The 23,433-nt window shown below is 41.6% G+C and overlaps 1 protein-coding gene across 2 annotated transcripts in view; it reads right to left on the minus strand.

The window, feature by feature from the left end:
• Positions 1-22,149, minus strand: part of LOC125966881 (cell migration-inducing and hyaluronan-binding protein) — a 266,570-nt gene extending 244,421 nt beyond the window's left edge. For both annotated transcript variants that reach the window (XM_049717394.1, XM_049717393.1), the window contains exon 1: positions 21,983-22,149. The gene's annotated coding sequence lies outside the window, so the exon portion shown is untranslated. The remainder of the gene's footprint in view (positions 1-21,982) is intronic.
• Positions 22,150-23,433: the final 1,284 nt, after the last annotated feature.

The following is a 23,433-nucleotide window of genomic DNA, read 5'->3' on the forward strand; positions in this document are numbered from 1 at the left end:
ATTTTGGTCATTGCCCTATGGATTTAGGAGCACGCTATGGACAGAAGTGGAGCAGCTCCTCGAGACAAACAAACAACTGCTTTTTGACAATATTAAAGCTCATTAAGAAATTCATAAATGTATCAAAATATTCATTCTGAATTCTGCTCATGCTACCGCGCAGACAGTGGAGTGGTAATTCTTCATATTTAGAATGCAGGGCATCACAGGCCTGACCAGAGGAAATACATATTTTCTTTAAGAGTTGATGGTTTTCTCGAGTAAACTGTGGGAATTTGGCTGTCTGCCCTCATCCCTCATGTCAACTCTCTGCTAAGACTTCTCATTCTATGTGTGTTTGCACGAGTGGAAACTACAACCTACACTGGAAAATTAGGACGTTGTAGCTGCCAAAAGTCATGTTCTTTATATTGCTTTCATGAGAAAGTTTCAAAGTGAGAAGTGAGTAGGAAGGGACTTTAGAAAAAGTATTTCCTTCCTTGCTTACGGGGTTACTTGCAATTAGTTTATGGAAGAGACCACTGTGAACACATTTATATTACTTACGCAAACAAATGAATTAACATAGGACCATATAACAATACAACAATAGTAAATGTAGTCTTTTTTTCCATTTAATATAGACATTCTTATGTGCAATGTTTACATGCTATTGATTACATTAATCATATTTGTTACCAGAACACATATTTTTAATAAATTCAATAGCCATATAATTATGGTTGGTGCTTCATGCTGCAAGTTTAGCCATTAAAAGATGGCTTAGTTAGATTATATTCCACTTCCAAAGATAAATAAAAGCAAGGCAACGTTTGATCAAATATTTGTTTACCAGAAAAAAGAAGAAAAACACCATCAGCAATTTAGTTTACGTGTACAAGTCACAATTTTACACGGAAACTATAGTTGAGAGCATTATTACATTGGCGCAAGAACACCCAGATTATTCTTTATTATGCTCAAGGATTTAACAGAGAAAAACTAGGTCATGAACTGTCAAAATAAAATCTGTATTTTAATACTGCTGTGTTAAGTACTATCATTATAGTTCCCAAGGAAACTGCATTTTGGGACTGAATGTGCCTGTTGCTCTGATGTTTGCGGTCATGAAGTGTTTTGAACGTCTTTGGAAGCATTGGACGACCTGAAATCAAGTCAAGTCAGTTTTATCTATGCAGCCCTTAATTACAGAAATGTCTCAAAGGGTTTCACATACCCAATGTTGACAAACATTAATGACATCCCCTGAGCTTTACCCACAGGAGGGCAAGAAAAAAGGAAAACAAAATAACTCTGGGGAAGAAAATGAGATAGCTTGAGAAAAGGGCCACCAATGGGGGAATACCCCTTCCAGGATGACTAAGCTGCAATGGCTGCCGAGTGGGCAGCATTTAATACACAATTAATATGAGACACTGCGATTGGCTGGCAACTAGTTTGAGGTGTCCCCTGCCTAACGCCCGAAGTCGACTGGGATAGGCTCCAGCGCACCCGTGACCCTCGTGAGGATAAGCAGTTCTGATCATGGATGGAAGGATTGATATGAAGGATATACTCCTTGAAGTTTGTCAATCTAGTCCAGAGATGATGCAGACAACGTGAATGTAAACTTCATCTGAAAAACCTCGATGGTTCAGCTCAAGATTATTCTGGTTATCTGCCAGTGCAGAGGATCATCCTGAAGCTGAGCGGACATTCTCTAAACTCTTTCACTTTTTTTGCCATGCATTATGGTGCAAGAGGCTAAGAGGTTTCATAACGAGAAATAATAATAAACATTTGAATCTCAATGATTATTCACATCCACTTAACTTAGGGACAGTGGCATCCACTTCCGTGTTAACATTCAGATTTGGTCTGAACTTGGTATTTTTTCCTTGTCCTTTATTTAATAAACAAATACTTATATACATAAGCAGGAAGAAATAACAAAAAACACAATGTATTGGTATGCACACGCAAGACAAAGGAACCTATCTTTGGCAGTCTTTCATGTTAGTGTGCCAAAAAGGTCCTTAGTTGGCACTTGACCAGCATCAGGACGATTACACTGGCGGACAAAAAACACTTCCATCTGTCCTCAATGCGCCCTTTTTCTAACTTTGTCAATCCTCCTCCTTTGTCTGCAAAATCGGCGTATGTCCAGGACAGACGGACAGACCGCTCTGTCCCTGGGATGGAATGCATACCTCTGTCGCAGGACATGCGGTATCTTGTGGAGGCCAGGTCTTGTGGCGGCCAAAGGACGTGCAGCACCAGAGCAGCTGGTGGGTGCCCGACATGTGCAGAGCAAGAACGGATAGTGCATTCCAACAGGGGGACGGGAGGGGATTGCAGGATATGCTTAGCTGTTTCCAGGTGGGAATGAGACAAAATCTGCCCACCTGTGCAACCAGGATATCTATACTAAATGTTAGGTACTGCAGAGCATCCTTTAATGTGCTTTAATGTTTTCCGGTGAAGCAATTCACCTCAGTATAGAATAGCAAATAGGGGTCCATTAGTGTTAAAGTTGTTCTGTCAGGCTCAGTGGTTTGCATGCTAGCGTGAACACCCAAATTCAGAGTAGCAAAAAAAGACCAAAAAGAATATTGGCAACAAGGCATATAAAAAATAAAAAACAATTCAGAATCATTATTTAACATGGATTGGACATTGAGGTAGTGGAGAACGACAAATTCCTGGGTGTTTGCCTTAACAACAAACTGGACTGGACTGATCACACCCACGCCCTGTACTAAAAGGGCCAGAGTCGCCTCCACCTGCTGAGGAGACTGAGGTCCTTCGGTGTGTGCAGGGCTCTCCTCCGGACCTTCTATGACTCTGTGGTGGCCTCAGCCATCCTCTACGCTGTGGTCTGCTGGGGTGGGGGCAGTACTGACCGGGACAGGGGGAGACTGAATAAGATGGTCAGAAGAGCGAGCTCTGTCCTGGGCTGTCCCCTGGACTCCATTGAGGTTGTGGGTGAGAGGAGGACATTGATTAAGCTTAGATCAATCATGAACAACACCTCTCACCCCCTCCATGAGATTGTGCGGTCCCTGAGCAGCTCCTTTAGCGGCAGACTTTTGCACCCTCGGTGTAGGAAGGAACGGTTCCACAGGTCCTTCATTCCCTTTGCTGTCAGACTTTACAACATGCATGCCACCTGATAAAATGAATGTGTTTCATCTCTGCTAGCAGCACTTGTGTTTGTCCTTCTCTGTTATTTACCCTTTTTTGTGATTCTGGCACTTGTTTTATTCTTGCACTCGTATTATTCTTGCACTCATATGCGCTGCTGTGACAAGTGAATTTCCCCGCTGTGGGATGAATAAAGTTCTATCATCATCATCATCATCATCATCATGCAAAAGTCCCCAAATACCAATGGAGCCTATTTGTAGCACAGGAGGCCAGAATCACTATAACTGACAACATGACTTGACAAGAAAAATGACCAGACAAGGATGGAAAATAAACAGGTAACAAAATAAAAACAAACTGAGGAGATAGCAAGGAGCAACTGGACAAGACCCAAGTGGTCACAGGGAGCCAATTGGTTTACCCATGGGACTAAGCTGATGAGAACAGGTGGAAACAAAACAAGAACAACATGAAAAAAAGCCAAGCATACTCAAAACAATGCAAAAGTCCAGAAATTCAGATCATGAGACTTTGAGGGTTTAATAGACACTTGTGAAAAACCTTTGTAACTCGATGGTTGTATCTACAAATCAATCAGCTGGGCAAGCGCCATGTCTGCTCGGCACAAAAAGAGGCTGAACAAACAGGTAAAAAGAGCCAGCTCTCTCCAATGCTCTACGTTGGTCATCCCTGCCGAGCCCTTCCAGGACTCTAACAGCACCACACAGCTCCTACACTGTGTGAAGGAGCGATTCCGCCATTCCTTCCTGATTGCACTTGACAGAGATTATTACGAAGACATTGGATGATTTGTGCTTTTTTTTATTTTGTGCAATGTGTTTTCTTTGGGCACTGTTTCCATTCCTGAAAAGTCGAATCCCAATATTTATAGCCTCTTATTTATTTATGGCCTGTGCTTGGCGCGCATACCAATGCTTACATTTTATGTGTTCTCTTTGCATGCCGTTTTGTATTTGTCAAGTGGCCCACACTTTTGTGGGGTTAAACTGAAGCTCCCCACTTGAAAGGCGCTTGGACAAAAGGACTTGAACTGGACTTCACTCAGTGATCATGACTGGTTTTTCTTCCTTGTCTTTGGTTTATTTTTGATTATCTTCAGCCAAACACAGCCAAACCCATGTTATTTTGCCTCATTCAAATCATGCAAAAACTGTCTATCACATCTTAATATCCGAACATTTAAATATGTAAACTAAATGGCTTCTGGTTTTTGAAATGTAAATAAACCAATCTACTGTGATAAAACAACAAAACAACCAGCTCAGTGGCCTAGTAGTAGGGTGTCCGCCCTGAGTCTGGAAGGTTGTGGGTTCAAAACCCTGGCCGGGTCATACCAAAGACTATAAAAATGGGACCCATTGCCTCCCTGCTTGGCACTCAGCATTAAGGGTTGGAATTGGGGGGTTAGATCACCAAATGATTCCCGAGCGCGGCACCGCTGCTGCTCACTGCTCCCCTTTCCCCCAGGGGATGGATCAAAATCACATGGTGATGGGTTAAATGCAGAGGACAAATTTCACCACACCCAGATGTGTGTGTGACGATGATCATTGGGACTTTAAAATTGCACTACAGTCAAACCTCGGTTTTCGAACGTCGAACAAATCGGAATTTGAACGAAAAATTCGAGATTTATTTTGCTTCGTTTGTCTAACATAATTCTGAGGTCGAATCTCGCGAGATGAGCCGAAAGGACGTGAGAAAACCCGACCGCGAGGCCTGGATGCCGACTGACTGTTCGTTATTGGATTTTCGTTACTTTGAGGATGGTATTAACCCCTAATCATGCCTCTAAAGAACGCAAGTGGGAGCAGTAAAGCCATCCTAAAACACAAAGACACTCTTAAAGCAATGCGACAGTGAGTGCCCAGCGCGCTGCGGTTGCGCGATCGGCCCGAATTAAGCTCCCTGCGCACTGAGGTCCACTTACATTTTGGAAAGTACATCAGGACTTTAAAAATATTTTCTAAATTTTAGTGACGGCTCTGTCATAATAATGCGACCAGCGCGGTGCAGTTGCGCGGTCGGTGGCGTGCTACGGTTGCACGTTCGGCGGTGCGCTGCAGTTGCGCGATCGGACAAAAATGCGCAAATGAAAAAATGCTTAAAAAAGGCGTTTTTTTTTTTTTGTCTTGGAACGGATTAAAATGTTTTCCATTATTTGTAATGGGAAAAATAGATTCGGAATTCAACCGATTCACTTCTCGAACCGCCTTCTGGAACGGATTGTGGTCGAAAACCAAGGTTTGACTGTAACTGCATTAACCATCAAAGAGAAGTCTAACTGTAGTCTTGAAACAAATCTGAATAAGGAAAAACATTGCAATAAAATAATGCAAACTGCTACTGCTATTGTTGGGGAGCCTGAGGACTGTATAGGGGGTTGGCTCGGATGGTTATGCTCTTTTCGCCCCCGGATTTCGGTCAGAGCACAGGAGGGAAGACGTGGTTCAGTTTTATTGCTTTACTGAATTACTGGCAAAAAAGTAACAGGCACTGTGGCTCATAGGGGTAGGCACAGTTTGGTCGTAAGGATGTGAGAGCAGGTGTGTGTAGTGTACATGGGTGAGTCTTTGGGTGTGTGAATGTGATTCTTGTGTGTGTGATTATTGTATGAAGCGTGTGAAGGGTGTGTGGGGTGTGTGTGTGTGTTTCTGCAACAGACAGAATTATAGCATGTAAATCGACGCTCAACTTCTGACGTCACACAGCACTAGTAGACGGCACACATTACATAACTAACTGCGCGTAACGCTTCCTGCTATATTAAATAACCATAAATGAAATATTCTCGGCAACACACCAAACATAAGTCATCAAGACAACAAAATACATTTGCTGGCGACCGTTAGTCGCCGTGCCGCTGCGTAATGGCTGTAGTCATGCGTGTACGCTGCTCGTACGATGCGAGGCAAACTTAAAGGAGCGCGCCGGAGCTGTCAAACAGTGCGCACACGAAGCAAACCGCGATCGGACAAATGGCACAACAGTGGAAAGTAGTAACAATGAAATGTATATACTCACTTTGTGTCAAAGATGCACATGATCACAGCAACACACTTAGTTGATACCCGCAACATTTAACTTACTGCTGCGCACAAGTGAATGGGTATAATGCCTAGACCCCGAATGTAAGACGACCCCCACTTTTTCAGTCTTATTTCAATGCAAAAAACATCGTCCTATATTCGGGCCAATACAGTAATTCAAGAGGTGATGAAGTGCACGAACATGAAAGGACGGAGAGAAAAGATAGAGAACGTAAAAATGTCACCAAAGAAGATTTGATCGCCTTCATTGGATTGATCCTGCTTGCCAGAAGTGAGAAGAACTGAGATGTATTAGTCTATGCGCAGTTTGGTGGTTCCCTACATAATCCCATGTACAAAGGCACTATGACTGTTGGAAGATTTGAAGACATTTGCCATAAATATCACTTCAATGAAGTTCAAAGAAGTTCAAAATAAAGATATTTCAAAGATGAAATCATTTTTTTGTGGTCCCAGGTAGAATATCCTAATATAGAAGTGAATCTAATATGGGTCATTTTTGACCCATTAATGGAAGAATGTAGGGTCAATTTGCCAACCCTCATATGCAGCATTAGTAATTTCATTTTAAATGCCATGACAGGATTATTATTTTTTTTTTTTTTGCTAACACAAACATTGCCTTCACATTTGTGTCTGTTTTATGATGCAACTATACATTTTTTAACCAAATGGAAATGTGCAATTACATTGTAATTGCATACCTAGTACCTAGGTGTACGTATTTTGTTCAACAAATTCACATTTTACTTTTTTGTGTTACAATTGGTATCTCAAGACTAGAGTTTGAGCCTTTCAATTGCATACGTATATACAGTACACAATTTTAAGTGGCAGCACAAAGGCAGACAAAACCAATATAGTAATTCACTGAGAATGAACGGACATGATTGCGCTTTACAGTGTTTTTCCCCCTCGCACCCGATTATCAAGCTAGCTGGCGAGCTCAGACAATTGGACTGCATTGAAGTGTTGATACACACAGGCTATATAAGTATACACAGATGTAGAGATGGAACATCTTAAAGAAATAATAATTCAGTTGAGTAAAATTCTCATCAGCAGCAGAAAGTGTGCAAAACTAAGTCAGTATCAATGATACTGGCACAAATTGTCAAACTCATTTTTGTCACCGGCCTCTGCAATTACGGCTTACTTCAAAGTGATGGTGAAACCACTGTTTAATTGTATCATCATATTAGTACTGTATTTTTCAGACTATAAGTCGCGTTTTTTTCCATAGTTTGGGTGGGGGGGCGACTTATACTCAGAAATTATTCACAGATTTTTACTTGATCATTAACACACTACTTACTTACTAGTATAGTTGATCATTTCACATGTTATATTCACTTCAAACCGCATGAGGGCGCACTATGGCTGTGGAATAATTGGAGCCTCACTGACAATGAGTTCCATTCATTGACTTCCAGAGTCAGGAGATTTAATGATCATCTGAAAGCGACCTTCAAAATAAAGCACCCTACCTCAAATCAAAGCACTGCTGAATAACATAAATAACATGGAGAATTCTTAACACATACTGTAAATATCTTTTTAGAACAGCTTTTATTATTATAACAATTTTAATAACGAGGTACAAGTGTACATACTGTAAATATGTTTTTAGAACAGTTTTATTATTATAACGATATTTCTTTAACAAGTTATAACACTCAAATGTGTTTTTAGAACTCTTATTAATATAACATTTTTTTCATAAAAAGGTACAAGTGTATGCCCTGCAATTGTGTGGGCACCCCCGCCTTCTGCTGACGAGTGGGCAACATTTGTGCCATAATTCCTCAATTTAAAAGCTTTATTTTGAATCTTATTTATTTTATTTTTTTGGGGAAAACAAATTGCAGTGTAGTGAAACCGCGATAAACGTTCCGCGATGTAGCAAAGGATTACTGTAATTTGGACTGCAACTGATGACTAGTCCGACGTCAGCAACACGGCGCACACGCGGCGTTTACATAAAGGACGAAGGATTCGATCGGTGGATTTAATGACGTGGAGTTACAGAGATCGTTTGATAAAATTGTTGTTTATAATTATATGGGCCTGTGGAATAATTTGAACTGCATTTGACGACGAGTCCGACGTCAGTGACGCGGCGCACACGCAGCGTTGTTTACATGAAGGACGAGGAATTCGATCGATGGATTTAATGATTTGGAATTACACAGATGGTTTGATAATATTGTTGTTTATATGATAGTTATTTATCGTTATATGGGCCTGTGGAATATTTTGAACTACAACTGACGACGAGTCCGACGTCAGCGGCGCGCTGCACACGCGGCGTTGTTTACAGAAAGGAGGACGAATTCGATCGATGGATTAATGATTTGGAATGAGACAGATGGTTTGATAAACATGTTATTTATGTTATAGTTATTTGAATAGTGTTCAATTGGCCTTCCATGCATGTGTTTGGAATGTAGGAGGAAACCGGAGTACCCAGAGGAATTCCACACAGGTCACGAGGAGAACATGCAAACTCCATACAGGAAGGCCGGAGCCGGAATCGAACCATGTAACTCTGAACTGTGGGGCAGGCGTGCTAACCAGTGTTCCATTTGTGCCGCTCGGATTACTAGTGCTGAAATTAGAAAATAAATAGTTTGTTCAATGACGAAGATATTGTAAAAATGGTAACAAATTCTTGCAAAATCTTGTTTTATTACTAATAACAATTCTAGCCAAATCTGGCTGTCGGGCCTTGGTTTTGACACCTGTGCTCTAAATTGACGATGAAGTGTGAGAGAAGATGGTAAATGTTACAGTAAATTTCTGAATCAATCGTTAAAGCTGACGGCATGGCAGGGAAAGCTGTTCAAATGTCTGGTCGTGATTTTGGCATAGTGTTTTATAGCCTCCTACCAGATAAAAGGAGTTGGAAAAGGTGTTGTGCCAGGGTAGTATTAGAATTAGAGTTTTATCTGATACTACTTAGGTACATAGTTGTTGAGTTGTTGCAGTCTGTGTTTTCAGTTTTATGTAGCAACACTAAATGAGACTGTGATAAAGATAAGATACTTTATTAAGATAAGATAAAGTCCCACATTAAGGAAATTTGTTTCAGCAACAATAGTTGATATAAAAAATACTGTTGAGATGAGTTGCAAGCCGCACCCTCTCTGCCTGGGTGTGTCTCAGCCACACAGAAGGAGGCAGGCTGTTGAGAGCACCAGGTGGGGTTAATTAAGAGGGAGAGTGTTGGAGGTCACGGTACCCTACTATGATTTGGACAAGGCAGCATTTCCAAAGGGCAGGACTCCAGCGGAAAGCTTGGTAAACGAAACAAAAGAAGGAGCCGGTGAGGCTTTGGACATTTGAATATGGGGCTACAACTCACATCTGGGTGGCTTTGGAAATTAATATGTAAAATTGATATGGGTTATGGTTATGCTAAACATTATAGTGAAATTGTGGTAAATTATGTGGTGTATTTTAAAAAGTAAAAGCTAAAAAAGAAATCGGGAAAAATGTTTGTGTGTACTTACCAGGGTTGAAAGCTGTTTGGCTAAGTCATCCAGACTTAGTATTTAAAAATTAAGTATTTGATTTTGGGTTATATTGCTTAATTATGGTTTAGAGTTCATTTTAAAATTTCACCCAGAAGCCCAATATCCCTAAGTTTTTTTTTATTATTTTTTTTAATTTATTTTTTTTAGAGTGTAAATAAATGATTTAATAGAATTTCTTTCAGGCCAAGCTGCAAGGTGCTGAGACCAACAAGCTTGCTGCCAAGTTGCACATGATTCATTTAGAAGACCTTAAATCTTGAGGCTAAGTTGGCGAGAGAATTTCAGTTTGGGCATTTTGCGATGTTGGTTGCAGCTGATGATTGGTAACAAAAGCCAGCGATGCTCAACCAGCCCTAGGATGTCTACTCCGATTCTAACTGCTTCCTTTGTGATGGTGTTCAGTTTACCAGCTGGCATACTTCTTACGTTCCATGTTCCCAGTTTGTGTCTCCGTTTAAGCCATTTATTGCGGTTGTTTCTCATTCCAGCACAATCAGGCGTTCTGCCTTCATCAAAATAACATGCTTTTTCTCTTGAATATATTGTTATAATCTTTTGTTTCAGATGTAATCATTTTCTGTATAAGAATTTAATTTAGTGTTCAAAAAGTCTTTTTTCAAACTTCAGTCTTGAAAAAGAGGGAGTCATCTTATAATCAGGGTCGTCTTATATTCGGGCCAATACGGTATATTATCAGTGATAAAGCGCTCTGATGCATCTTTTGGTGAGACAGTAGTGCATGTGCAGGCCTTGATCGATTTCTGAAGATATTAAGGCTCTGTGCTCTGCCCTGGGTGGAAGGTAACTCACTCCAATAAGAGCCCTTCCGACTCATTCTGCTGGACATGATTTGGACCCTTTCTTCTTCAGAGGATAGAGAAGAGGAATCTTCTGAGTCAGACTGATCCTGTTCAGTTGGATTTCCAGGTGGACAACTACAACTACCATCTTTGGGTTCTTATCATCAGAAATTTCAGACTCTGAGTCCAACCCTGTAGCTGCCTCGCCAACATCCATCAGCATCTGTAGAACCATTTCAGCTGTACAGTATATCTAGCAAATATGACACCTTGGAAACAACACGAGTAATGTTTTCAACTCTCTCTTCCTTAGCTTGTCCCGCTGTAGGACGTTGCCTCTTGAACCTTCCTGCGAAACAGCACTTCTTCTGCTATTCTGCCAGCTTCTGTTGTTGTCGTCCCCAACCAGTCCTGTATGTCTTGCTCCCATCTTCTTGTTGGTCTTCCTCTTCCTCTTTTACCCTCCATCTTTGTTTCCAGAATGTGTTTTTCAAGTGACTCATGGCGTTTGATATGCCCAAAATATTGCAGTTTCAATTTTTTCACAGTCTGCAGCAGTACTGGTGATGCAACTCCCATTCATGTCAACACCTCGCCATTTGATATCCTATCAATCCACGATATCCGCAGAATCCTTCTGTAGCATTTCATTTCGAAGGCGGTGATCTTTTTGCTGTCAGTACTGTTGATGGTCCACGCCTCAAGTAAGTTGCAATTAGAAATATTGTACGTTTTAGAATTCTCATTTTTGTGTCTATACACTGTCCTTTCCAGAGCTTCTCCATCTTTTTCACTTTGGCAAATGCCATTGCCAGTCTTCTCCGTATTTCTGGGGTAGTTTTTCCATTTGCTTCTATTCTGGCTCCAAGAATGACTGACCCTTTCTATTTTTTCATCACCAATCGTTATTACCGCCTTCTCTTCACACTTGTCCGTGTCCATAATTTTCGTTTTCTTCACATTCAGATGTAGGTCTTTCTCTTCGCTGTGTTGTTTGACCGCCCTGATGAGATTTTCCAGCCCTCTTGGAGTAGTGGCCAGCAGCGCAGTGTCGTCGGCATACCTTAGGTCTCTGATGGTCAGCCCCTGCATTCTTGCTTCGTTGTATTCACATCTCCTATGGTCGTGTTCCACTTCCCTCATGATTCCTTCAGTGTAAAGACTAAATAGGTGTGGTGAAAGTATGCACCCTTGTCTCACTCCCTTTTTTACTGGGAACCATTCTGTTGTTCCACATTCGAGTTGTACAGCTGATTGTTGGCCCTTGTAGAGTGATTTAATCAAGTTAATCAGATGTGGATGGAAGTTCATTTCCTGGAGAGTTAGCCAGAGCTTTTTATGATTGACACAGTTAAAGGCTTTTGAGTAGTCTATGAAGCATGTATGAAGATTTACATTCACTTCCCGATGTTTCTGAATCATCATTCGTAGATTGAAAATGTGGTCTCTCGTTCCTCTGTTTTTTCTAAATCCTGCTTGTGTTTTGCTAACTTCCTCTTCCAGTTTACTTTCCAGTCTTTTCATGATAACTTTGAGTAGTATTTTACTTGCATGGCTGATGAGCGATATTGTTCTGTAGTTGGAACACAATTGTAACTTTTTTGGTAAAGTTATGAAAAGTGCCCTTTTCCAGTCAGTCGGCCACTGTTTTTTTTGCCATATCTTTGTGCACAATTTATGGTATACCTCTACTTCTTCTCCACTTGCTTTCAACATTTCTGCTTGTATGTTGTCGCATCCAGGACTTTTTCCTTCTTTAAGGGATTTGATAGCCCATTCGATTTCTGATCTGAGTGGTGGTAATTGTGGTTCTGTTTCTGGTTCTATCTGGTCCAATACTTCTTCTGCATCATTTTGTGCGTACATCCCCTCACAGTACCTCCTCCATCTGTCCACAATTGCCTGATTCTCGGTCAGTGTGTTGCCGTTTTCATCCTTAATTACCCCAAGACCGGGTTGAAAAGTTTTTGTGAGACTCTTTATTTCTTCATACATTTCTCTGCTTTTGTTTTTTCTCATATGGTCCTCAATTTTCTGTCACTTTTTAACCAGGTATGTTTTCTTATCCTCCTTGCACATTTGCTTCACAACTTTTGCTATTGCTTTGTACTGTTTGCTATGTAGTCCATAGGATTTCTTTGCTTCTTTTCTTTCGTCGATCTTGTTTAGTGTCTCTTCTGTCATCCAAGGTTGTTCTTTGCCTCGCTTTTTCTTTAGATGTTTTTTGGCTGTTTCCATTAATATGTTTTTTGCCTCATTTGCAATGTCGTCCGGTTCTTTTTCTTCAATGTCAATCAACAGTGCTTGGAAACGGTTTCTTGTTTCTATGGTGAAGTTCTGATCTATGTCTCGTACATCGTAACGGACAAATCTTGTTGTTGTCTTCTTACACTTTAATTTCAGTTTCATTGTTCCTACGAGAAGTTCATGGTCTGTGTCACAGTTAGCACTTGGTTTTGTCGTGACATCTTGTATTACAGATGACCATCGCTTTTCAACCATGGTGTAGTCAATTTGATTTTTTGTTTTTCCATCTGGTGATGTCCATGTATACAGCCTTGTTGGATGTTTCTCAAACATTGTGTTTTTAATTGCCAATTGATTTGAGAGTGCAAATTCAACAAGTCTAGAGCCTCTCTCATTTCTTTCCCCTAGCCCTGACATTCCGATCAGTCCATCTTCCTCACTGTTTTTTTTTTTGCTTCCGACTTTGGCATTGAAATCTCCTGAAATGATTAAGATGTCCTGCCGTTCTTTGTTGTCTACTTCTTTTTGTAAATTCTCGTAGAATTCTTCTAATTCTTCATCTGTTGCTGCAGAAGTTGGTGCATATACTTGTATCAATGTAATATCTTTTGCCTGGCCCTTCAATCTAACTGTTACAATTCTGTCGTTCACTGGTTTGTAGCCTATGAGACCTTGAGCTGCTGCTCTTGACAAATATATTGCCACTCCTCCCTGGCCTGCCTTTTCCCTGCCTGAATATACCATGCGACCACCGCAATCTGTTGTAAAATGTCCGCTTCCTGGCCAGCAATGCTCGACCAGCCCTAGGATGTCTACACCGATTCTAACTGCTTCCTTTGTGATGGTGTTCAGTTTACCAGCTGGCATACTTCTTACGTTCCATGTTCCCAGTTTGTGTCTCCGTTTAAGCCATTTATTGCGGTTGTTTCTCATTCCAGCACAATCAGGCGTTCTGCCTTCATCAGCTTGGGTGGTACTCCTCCCGGTGTCAGGCTCTTCCCCAATACACAGGAGAGACTCATCTAGCTTGGGGGTCTCACCACTGAGTCCCATATCGTTCTTCGCGTTATTTGCATTCATGGTTCAAGCTTCCACTGCATCGTTTACTGGTAGTAGTTTGCCATTGCTTTCTACCAGAGCAGTGCCCATACTGGACAGGAGTCCCAGCCATTGTACCTACATTGGTATCTTCTGCCCGGCACAAGGAAATGCGAGACCAGTTCTGGCGCTCCCCCAGCTGCTCCCGCACTTCATCCATCGCCTGCCTGCCACGACTTTACGTAACCCAGATAGGGAGGCTAAGCGGGTACTTGGCCTTGCCCAAGGGCCTCCCGCAGACTAGTGGAGGGAAGGAGGTGTCTTACTTCTCCTGTTGACAGGTGTTGACAGGTGTTACCTGCCAACTACCTGTCCCACTACCCAAATAGTTTTCAACTATTGAAATAAAACAATATGTAGCGATATAAATGAATACAATCACACATACATACACACGTATAGTAATGTTAGCTATATCTTAGGTAGCTAGCTAGTGTTAGCTAGTTATATAGTAGAATAAATTGTAGATAAATAACAGTCATGAAAGACACACACACAATATTATTATCATTATTCATATCATATTATGATGAAGATTATACTTACACGTACCAGGTCTTGCTGTCTAAAGGGTGTCTTGAAGGGTGACACTTCTGATCTGAGTTGTCTACAGTTTATTTATTCCAAACAATTACAGTTGATAAAAATCAAACATTTCCATTGGATTCCATAGAACATACACTTATGGAAGTTTGGGGTAGTAATACAAAAACTACAATTTCTTAAAATACATAATAAAAGATACCTTATTTTCTGGATTATAAATCGCTCCGGAGTACAAGTCGCACCAGCCATAAAATGCATAATAAAGAAGGAAATTACATAAATATGTCGCACTGGTGTAAAATAAGTAAGTCGCATTTTTGAAGGAAATTTATTTGATAAAATCAAACACCGAGAGCAGACATATCATCTTTAAAGGAAATTTAAAATAAAAATAGAATAGAGGCAACAACAGACTGAATAATTATACCGTATGCCAACGTTACTTGACACATAAACAACGAACTGAAAACATGCCTGACGTAACTGAAAACATGCCTGACGTAACATATTAAGAGTTATTCAGATAAGCATGGCATAAATAACATGCTGACAAGTTTACCAAACCATCCCTGTCACTCCAAATCACTAAATCCAATCAAACTAAAAGTGTCACTTTCAAACAACTCTGCTAACTCCGGCTGTAGAAGATGAGGCGCTTCTTCTGCGTCGCTTACGTCAGACTCATCGCCAAATTATCAACACAGGCCTAGAGTGCCCTCTTGCGGTTTAGTGTGAAAATAACATGTGAAATGATATAATAATTACACACATAAGTCGCTTCAGAGTACAAGTCGCACCCCCGGCCAAACTATGAAAAAAATGTGACTTATAGTCCGGAAAATACGGTAAGTTAAAAATATAAATGCCATTACGTCAGAAACATGTTTTTTGAGGAATACCTGGAATATGAAAAGGTAAAAAAAATGTATTATGAAGCTGTCCAAAGTCCGGCCCGTGAGCCAAATTCGGCCCCCGGTCAGATTTCATATGGCCCGCAGCTTCGGTCTTATAATGTATTATTTATGGCCCTCCTGCACTGTCAAACTGAATAAAAAAAACAAAATCATGAAACTTGAAACTGTAATTCGTCCTATTACCAAAAGGTGGCAGGCCACCCCTCTCTGCTCATTTCTGCCATGGCGACTGCAAAGAAAACGAGGAAATTTGACATTGAGGGCCGTCGCTTTCAAGAGAAATGGGAATTACAATACTTCTTCACTGAAAATCAAGGCAATTGTGTTTGTCTAATTTCTAAAGAGACTGTTGCCGTGTTTAAGGATTTCAACCTAAAGAGACACTATCAGACTCAACATGCTAACACATACGACAAGCTAACAGGGAGTGGCCGCGCTGATAAAGTGAAGCAGCTCCAAGCTGAACTGGCATCACAACAGTGATTCTTCACGCGGGGCTATGAGTCAAAAGTAAATCAAAAGTAGATATTACTTAATATTAAATATTACGAAGTGGCCATGTTAATACTGTTGATGTTATGAACCTGTAGACGTGACACAAACTATTACTTTCTGAAAGATATTGTAAATGACAAGAGCAAAATTCACTTGTTTTAAGTTCTAATAATAACAGACAACTTTGCATTACTTATAACTCCTGTTTAAAATGTTCATGAGGCAAAAATAATTTTAAACTCATGTAAATGTAAGGTATTTCATACAGTTTGTTCAATGTTATCGGACTCTTCAAATATGAATGAAAGGCAGAATTTGTGTTTTTAGAGTTGTTCACATATGCCTGAGTGGGTTATATTTGGTTATTTGTCATTTAAAAAATAAAGACAAGTGGGACAATGAAATTTGTTTTATAACTGTGTGAATCTGCATGAAATTTTTGTAGTTAAAAAATGTCCGAAAAAACTATTGGCCCCCGGGCCCCTTCACTTTATCAAATCGGGCCCTCCTTGCAAAAAGTTTGGACACCCCTGATCTAAGGGTTGGGGAGCCAATGATATTTCAGAGGATCTGCAAAACAAAGCAAACCTTTCCACAAAAATTCTTCAGAAAACACAGATAAACATTCACTATACAATCCCTATGTGGGACGAAGGGGAAATGTGGAAAACAATTCTCAGGAAAAAAAAAAGAAAAATTAATTAGCTAGCCTGGCAGCTGAGATCCAAGCATAATTAAGGGGGTGGCAGTGCCCACGCAGCCCCCCTTCTAGTTCTGCCAGTGTAAATAATCATTCAACACTGTATGTCCATCATCATCAAGATCATATATATTATTGAATGTTTAAGTGCAGGCATCACCAACAGGTAGCTCCCAAGGACCACATGAGTAGCCCGTTGGCCTGTTTTGGAAATCGCACAACAGTGATGGGACATTAAGATATCCTCGCAATAATGTAAACACGATCATTTAAAAAGTGAGCATTAGCAATGATTTGTCTTAATTATGAATATATATAATATTAAATATATAATATATTATGTATATATATTATCTAATTATTTTATATATTGTATATATATATATATATATATATATATATATATATATATATATATATATATATATATATATATATATAAGCTACTAGTTGCTTAGCCGATAGTGTGTGTGTGTGTGTGTGTGTGTGTGCGTGTGTGCGTGTGTGCGTGTGTGCGTGTGTGCGTGTGTGTGTGTGTGTGTGTCTGTGTGTGTGTATATATATACACACACACACACACACACACACACACACACAAACACACACACACTATCGGCTAAGCAACTAGTAGCTCAATGTTCCAATATCCATAAACGGCACCTGCTATCACAGCTCGAGATTGATGAGATACAACACAAATGCCATAGCAAAGGTCAATCAGGTCAGAGACGAGTTAAATCCATGTACAAGTCCAGAGGTTGGGTACGAAACCCCAATAAGCACAATCAAGCTGAACGAGGCAGCAACTGACCTGAAGAACAAGATCACGGTGAGAATGAATGCTCGGGAACCTAGATACACACTGCAGAGGCTAAGTGAAGTACCCTCAGAAAGTCTCCTAGAAGATGTGAATGCAGCACTGACAACAATTCCCACGGCTACCATCACTGAAACCAATGAGCTGATATACACCTCAGCAGCAGTGATCCTAGAAATGCTTGGCTCCAAGAAGAATGACCATATGCGACCACAACAGTGCCCACCATGGAAGAGAAGGCTGGAGGCCAAAATCAAGATAGCACGGAGAGAAGTGAGCCAAATGACAGAGGCCCAGAAAGATGCAATGAAAAAGCAAGTTCCCAAGAAATACAGCCAGATGCCCATACCTGAAGCACTCGAAACTGCCAAACAAAGACTCCAAGCCTTGGCCAGCCGCGTAAAGAGGTACACAAGAGAGAATGAAGCCAGACGAATAAACAGGTTGTTCACAACACAACCAGCGAAAGTGTACGCTCAGTGGCAGGGGAATAAGAGCAGAGCAGACCCACCAAGGCTGGAAACTGAACAGTACTGGAAGGATATATGGGAGCGGGAGGTATCACATAAGAAGGATGCACAGTGGCTGGTGGCTCTGAGAAAGGACTACAGCAAGCTCCCTCAACAGAACCCAGTAACCATCACAGTGGCAGACATCCAGAGAAGAGTCTCAGGAATGGAAAAACTGGACAGCACTAGGCCCTGACATGATCCACAGCTACTGGCTCAAGAAACTTACAATTCTCCATGAGCGCCTGGCAGCACAAATGAACCAGCTGTTAAGGGATGGAACTCACCCTGAATGGCTAACCCAAGGGCGTACGATCCTGATCCAGAAGGATCCTTCAAAGGGTACAGTCCCATCCAACAACCGGCCAATCACCTGCCTCTCCACAACATGGAAGCTGATGTCGGGCATAATATCAGATAAGATCAGCGGGCACATGGATCAATCCATGAGCACTGCTCAGAAAGGGATTGGTAAAAATACCAGAGGAGCAAAACATCAACTCCTGGTGGATAGAACAGTCACCCAAGACTGCAGAACCAGACGTGCCAACCTGAGCACTGCCTGGATTGATTACAAGAAAGCATATGACTCAATGCCACATACTTGGATCACTGAATGCTTGAGGCTGTACAACATCAATGGGACTCTGAGAACCTTCATCGCCAACTCGATGAAACAGTGGAAAACCACACTTGAAGCCAATGGCAAGTCATTTGCACACGTGACCATCAAATGTGGTATATACCAAGGAGACGCTCTGTCCCCAATGCTGTTCTGTATAGGACTGAACCCCCTCAGCCAAATAATCAACAAGACGGGATATGGATACTAACTCAGGAATGGGGCCACCATCAGCCACCTCCTCTACATGGATGACATAAAGCTGTACGCTAAGAACGAGCGGGACATTGACTCCCTGATCCACACTACCAGGATCTACAGCTCTGACATCGGAATGTCATTCGGACTTGAGAAATGTGGCCGCATGGTGACTAAAAGAGGAAAGGTAATCCACACAGAGGGGGTCTCACTCCCAGAAGGAACAATAGCAGACATTGAGGACAGCTACAAATACCTTGGAATTCCACAGGCAAATGGCAACCTTGACGAGGAAACAAGGAAAGCAGCCACAGCCAAATACCTCCATCGAGTGAGGCAAGTCCTAAGAAGTCAGCTCAACGGCAAGAACAAGTCCCTAGCCATTAACAGCTACGCCCTACCAGTAATCAGATACCCTGCAGGAATCATACGGTGGCCAAAGGAAGATATACAGACCACAGATATCAAGACACGAAAGCTCCTAACCATGCATGGAGGGTTCCATCCCAAGTCCAGCACCCTGAGACTGTACACTAGCCGTAAAGAAGGAGGCCGAGGACTAGCGAGCGTGTGAGCCACTATCCAAGATGAAACATCCAAGATCCATAAGTACATCAGGGATAAGGCCCCAACGGATCACGTGCTCAGTGAATGTCTCAGACAATGGGCATCAAAGGAAGATGAGGTGCTGGAGGGACCATCATGGGAGGACAAGCCCCTACATGGGATGTACCACAGAAACATAGCTGAAGTGGCTGATATCCAGAAATCCTACCAATGGCTAGAAAGAGCTGGTCTGAAGGACAGCACAGAGGCACTGATCCTGGCTGCACAAGAACAGGCCTTGAGCACCAGAGTAATAGAGGCCCAAATCTACCACACCAGACAAGACCCCAGGTGTAGATTGTGCAAAGAAGGTCCTGAGACAATCCAGCACATAACTGCAGGGTGTAAGATGCTGGCAGGTAAAGCATACATGGAGCGCCATAACCAAGTAGCTGGAATAGTGTACAGGAACATCTGTGCAGAGTATGGACTGGAAGTCCCAAGATCCAAGTGGGAAACACCCCCAAAGGTGGTAGAGAATGACCAAGCCAAGATCCTCTGGGACTTCCAGATCCAGACAGACAGAATGGTAATGGCGAACCAACCGGACATTGTGGACAAAGAGCAGAGGAAAGCCGTTGTGGTTGACATAGCCATCCCAAATGATGGTAACATTAGGAAAATGGAACATGAGAAACTTGAGAAATATCAAGGGCTCAGAGAAGAGCTGGAGAAGACCTGGAGAGTTAAGACTTCAGTGGTACCTGTGGTCATTGGAGCACTAGGGGCAGTAACCCCCAAACTGGAGGAGTGGCTGAAACAGATCCCAGGAAAAACATCTGACATCTCAGTCCAGAAAAGTGCAGTACTAGGAACAGCAAAGATACTGCGTAGAACCCTCAAGCTCCCAGGCCTCTGGTAGAGGACCTGAGCTTGAAGGGAAAAAGAGACCACCCACGGGGGGTGAGGAAAAGTTTTTTTTTTCTTATATATATATATAATCCTCTTCTATTAGTTATTTCATAAGTGTGAATCAAATTAGTAGTCATTTGCATTAATCAGTATCCAAGAAGTAGCTCTCAACTTCAAGAAGGTTGGTAACCTCATTTTAGGGCTATCCTAGTCACTTGTCATATGGTACCTTTCCACTGTGTACTTATTGACGCCACTCTAGTTACGTTTTCCAATTGAAAACAGTAGAAAAAGACTTCCAGATTGAAATCATCAGTTGGAGCGCCACATGCTAACAAACAAAAACAAAGAAGAGCAATGGTGTCTCATTTCCCAACATGTGGCTGTTGGTTACAGTAAGAACACATTTTATTCCATAGGAAACAGAAAATATGTTGCTGCTGTAGAATGGAGTGTGTGTAATAACATAGTTGGCGACAATGTTGTGCAAAGGAACACAACTGGGTCACTAATATTAGCTCGGGTACTCAATTTTGTAATTTCTCACTGTGTTAATGATAAATCTGCCCTACCAAAGAATATACAGCTGCGGTTTCTGTCACTAGAGTAGTATCAGATTGATGCTTGGATCTAGGTGAAAAAGTAAGATAATTTCATGGCAGGATCATGGTAAACACACATTACATGGATATTTGTGTGAGCTAAAAGAACATCACATTTTAAATACAACAAACAAAATCAGCAACCCTGTGCAAGTTTGGACATCAGAAACATAAACAACCACAGTGACATTTCATTCATGCAAGACACTGTACTGTACACTTATTTGGCTCTGTTGTTGAGGGAATATTTTTGCTCCTATCCAATCCGATGTCTCATCTGAAAGTCGGAGGTGAACAGTATAGTGCTGTCACAGAATGACAATTGGGATTTGGCTACCCTGTGATTCACATTTTCACCCCTTGTACTGTTAACTCTCAGGTCTTGGCTCAAAATGTCATTTTAGATTTCAGCATTATTTATTCTGTATGTTACTTTTTTTTCTCGTGTGAGGGAGGTTTGTCATGTTTTTTCTTGTGGCAATATTACAGTACACATTGTAGATATGTTTTGTATTTGTAGACTCTTGTATACTGGCTTGTTTGTTTGCTTTAATCCATTGGGTGTGTCTTATGGTAATTTTATTTCTTGATCTTGCTTTTTTGCATACCTTTTTTGTTCTTGTTTATCTTCTTCAAACAGTAAGAATGGTAGGATAATGGGGTAAATAGTGGAATGGGGAGACATCAATTCCCGAAAACGATAAGACAGGAGCATTTTTACTTGCCAAGAGAACAAATGCTCACTTACATTACGTTATACTTGCGGGGTGCACAGGAGAATGCACTTGTTACCGCTGGAGTCAGAGAGCGAGTAGGCTTTGCACACACGAGTTAGACCACTGAACTAGCATTTTTATTTTTTGTTTCTAATGGCTTAGTTTTTTTAAGAAAACGCCAACGTGAAAGGTAACCAAAAGCGAGAACTGCCAAACGTTCGGTGCACTTCACTTGGAAATATAGTCACGCTTGCACGTGCAGGCACGGTGAGTGGGCTCCATCAAAATGTACCTTTGTCAACAGTCCAATACAGTCCAACAATTTACTACTTAATGACACTGAAGCTACCTTGAGCCCGCAATCGGGGAGACCTTCATCTTTAGAACCGAAGAGCGCAAAACACACAGAAAAAGATGCACACCTGTGGCTCCAAGCGGATAAATCACAACTGACCCTCTCTGTCATTATTCCGTTATATTCATAGAAACAATTACAACAACAGTGTTAAGGAAGGGTAAATTCTTACCGCAATGTTGTAAATAATCTGTGTCTCTCAAATTTAAGAGTTCGAAAGCCTGCAGTGATGGAGCAGATGTGCAACAGCGGGTGCCGGTAGCCGACCGAACAGACACTGTCATTTCTTGACTGGGAAGCACAGAGGCGCGCTTCTATTTACTCATACTGGAGGGAAGACACGCCCACTGCGTGTCTGTATGGTGCTTGTGTGTGCGCGTGTGCATGTATGGGCGCCCTTGTGTGGGTGTGTGGGTGCGTGTGTTGGTACCTGTACGATGAGATCTGAAGACAACAATACTTTGTACAAACCTTTGTACAAATTCCTGCTTAAATGTTTTTTGTCCCTCATTTTTTATGCTGGTGGTAGGGGGGGGGGGGGGGTGATTAGGGGAAATAACATTGTGAAACCCCGACTGTCGTTTTGTTTTTGAATTTCAAAAAGGGGACAGCTGAGAGCACCAACCACTTAGGCAGGCTGCCTACCAAGAAAACTAGTGTGTTTTTTTTTTTGTTGTTTTTTGTCAAACTGCATGAAGTGCTACAAAACAGCTGTCTATGCTCACATTCCCCATTCACATGTGGAGAATGAATGATTGGATGTTATGTCACGAATACTCAACATCACATCAGTTTGTGTATTTACATTAATTTTATTTTGTTTTATTTTCAGAACTGTTCTTTAGTCTTAATAAGTCAAACAGACATATCGCAGTGCTTGGAGGACATTAAGCAGGCTACAGCAGCGTTTCATAACCTTTACTGAGCTAAGGCAACCATTTTACATTTGAAACATCCCACAGCCCAACACTAAACCAAAATAACACAAAAAGTATGAAAACTTAAATGATCATGATCGTGTCAATTTCATTTACTTACGGTTCTTACTTCGAAATCTGGGCCTGTGTAATTGAACACAAGCTGATATACTCACAGAAAGCCACATCTTATTTTGTTGTATGAATGACAACAGATGAGAGAGACAGCTTCATAGCAGAGATGAGGGACTTTTTTCATATGACATTGACTTTGATTGATGACTATGCATAATAGGCCGATTGACCACTCCAAATTGCCCGTAGGTGTGATTGTGAGCATGAATACTTGTTTGTCTGGTATGATTTCGATGGACTGCAGCTGGTTTGATTCTTACTGGGCTGTGCAGTGTTTGGGGTGGAGGCCTGTGGTCGCTGGTGACGGTGGTTATCGTCCCCAGCACGAGCTCCTTGCAGCTCACTGCCCGCTTCCCATTGAGCCCACACCATGCCAGTTACAACTATGTAAGTCCTCGCGGTTAACCAGTAGGGTCTCGCTGGGCCGCACACCACGAAATCCTCGCCGCTCAGTGCTAGCCTCTTGCCGGGCCTCAAGGTACTCGCCGGACGGAACAGTGACAGTTAATAGTGGTGATAGTGTTCTCAGCTGGTGGTGGAGGTGACAGCTGCTAGTGTTGGTAGTAACCGC

This window comes from Syngnathus scovelli, chromosome 4 (genome assembly GCF_024217435.2).
Source record: "Syngnathus scovelli strain Florida chromosome 4, RoL_Ssco_1.2, whole genome shotgun sequence".
NCBI lineage: Eukaryota > Metazoa > Chordata > Actinopteri > Syngnathiformes > Syngnathidae > Syngnathus > Syngnathus scovelli.